The following is a 2,484-nucleotide window of genomic DNA, read 5'->3' as shown; positions in this document are numbered from 1 at the left end:
AATCACTGCCCCTATCCTCACCCTTGTGTTTGGATTCTCCTTTCTTTATTCCCTTTCTTCTTCTACTAACAATAAGGAACCTCTTTACTGTGACATAGAGGATTCCTCCTCCTTTTCTGTTCTCTTCTTTCTCATATGAGCAGGAACAAGGAAAAAGGCATTCTTGTTGAAGCTGATCCAGAACCTGAAAGGACTCTGAAGAGGAAACTAAGAGAAGCTAAATTACAACAATCCAGAGACAACCTTGCTGAAATTTTCGAACAAGAAAAGGAGATGGCAGCCGAACCCAACAACAATAATGCAAGAAGGATGCTTGGTGATTATACCACACCTACGCCCAAGTTTGATGGAAGAAGCATATCAATTCCTACCATAGGAGCAAACAATTTTGAGCTGAAACCTCAATTAGTTGCTCTAATGCAATAGAACTGCAAGTTTCATGGACTTCCATCAGAAGATCCTTACCAGTTCTTAACTGAGTTCTTGCAGATCTGTGAGACTGTTAAGACTAATGGAGTAGATCCTAAAGTCTACAGGCTCATGCTTTTCCCTTTTGCTGTAAGAGACAGAGCTAGAACATGGTTGGACTCTCAACCTAAAGATAGCCTGGACTCCTGGGATAAGCTAGTCACGGCCTTCTTGGCTAAGTTCTTTCCTCCTCAAAAGCTGAGCAAGCTTAGAGTGGATGTTCAGACCTTCAAACAAAAAGATGGTGAATCCCTCTATGAAGCTTGGGAAAGATACAAACAGATGACCAAAAGATGTCCTTCTGACATGTTTTCAGAATGGACCATGATAGATATATTCTACTATGGTCTATCTGAGTTCTCTAAGATGTCATTGGACCATTCTGCAGGTGGATCCATTCACCTAAAGAAAACACCTACAGAAGCTCAAGAACTTATTGACATGGTTGTAAATAACCAGTTCATGTACACTTCTGAGAGAAATTCTGTGAATAATGGGACGCCTCAAAGAAGGGAGTTCTTGAAATTGATGCTCTGAATGCCATATTGGCTCAGAACAAAATGTTGACTTAGCAAGTCAACATGATTTTTCAAAGTCTGAATGGATGGTAAAATGCATCCAACAGTACTAAAGAGGCATCTTCTGAAGAAGAAGCTTATGATCCTGAGAACCCTGCAATGGCAGAGGTAAATTACATGGGTGAACCTTATGGAAACACCTATAATTCATCATGGAGAAATCATCCAAATTTCTCATGGAAGGATCAACAAAAGCCTCAACAAGGCTTTAATAATGGTGGAAGAAATAGGCTCAGCAATATCAAGCCTTATCCATCATCTTCTCAGCAACAGACAGAGAATTATGAACAGAATACCTCTAACTTAGCAAATTTAGTCTCTGATCTGTCTAAGGCCACTTTAAGTTTCATGAGTGAAACAAGGTCCTCCATCAGAAATCTGGAGGCACAAGTGGGCCAGCTGAGTAAGAAAATCACTGAAACTCCTCCTAGTACTCTCCCAAGCAATACTGAAGAAAATCCAAAAAGAGAGTGCAAGGCCATTGATATAATCAATATGGCCGAACCTAGAGAGGAAGGAGAGGACGCGAATCCCAATGAGGAATACCTCATGAGACGTCTCTCAAGTAAGAAGGAGTTCCCTATTGAGGACCCAAGGAAATCTGAGGCTCATATAGAGACCATAGAGATCCCATTAAACCTCCTTCTGCCATTCATGATCTCTGAAGACTATTCTTCCTCTGAAGAGGATGAAAATGTAACTGGAGAGTAAGCTGCTCAATATCTAGGAGCTATCATGAAGCTGAATGCCAAGTTATTTGGTAATGAGACTTGGGAAGGTGAACCTCCCTTGCTCATTAGTGAACTAGATACCTGGGTTCAGTAAACTCTACCTCAAAAGAGACAAGATCCTGGCAAATTCGTAATACCTTGTACCATAGGCACCATGACCTTTGAGAAAGCTCTGTGTGACCTAGGGTCAGGCATAAATCTTATGCCACTCTCTGTAATGGAGAAACTGGGGATCATTGAGGTACAGCCTGCCTTATTTTCATTACAAATGGCAGACAAGTCAGTAAGACAAGCTTATGGATTGATAGAGGACGTGTTGGTAAAGGTTGAAGGCCTTTACATCCCTGCTGATTTCATAATCTTAGACACTAGGAAGGAGGAGGATGAATGCATCATCCTTAGAAGATCTTTCCTAGCCACAGCAGGAGCTGTGATAGATGTTAACAGAGGAGAATTAGTCCTTCAATTGAATGGAGACTACCTTGTGTTTAAGGCTCAAGGATCTTCTTCTTTAACAATGCAGAGGAAGCATGAAAAGCTTCTCTCAGTACAAAGTCAAACAAAGCCCCCACAATCAAACTCTAAATTTGGTGTTGGAGGCCACAACCAAACTCTAAGTTTGGTGTTGAATCCCCATATCCAAACTCTAAGTTTAGTTTTGGGAGTCTACAACATTGACCTAATCACCTGTGTGGCTCCACGAGAGC

The 2,484-nt window shown here is 41.3% G+C and overlaps 1 non-coding gene across 1 annotated transcript; it reads right to left on the bottom strand.

Annotated features, from left to right (window-relative positions):
• Window positions 1-672: 672 nt before the first annotated feature.
• LOC130942413 (small nucleolar RNA R71) lies at window positions 673-776 on the bottom strand. Its single transcript, XR_009070983.1, has one exon. It is a non-coding gene; the product is annotated as a small nucleolar RNA R71 (small nucleolar RNA).
• Window positions 777-2,484: the final 1,708 nt, after the last annotated feature.

Source organism: Arachis stenosperma, chromosome 7 (genome assembly GCF_014773155.1).
Source record: "Arachis stenosperma cultivar V10309 chromosome 7, arast.V10309.gnm1.PFL2, whole genome shotgun sequence".
Lineage (NCBI taxonomy): Eukaryota > Viridiplantae > Streptophyta > Magnoliopsida > Fabales > Fabaceae > Arachis > Arachis stenosperma.
This window is presented reverse-complemented; position numbering and strand designations above follow the sequence as displayed.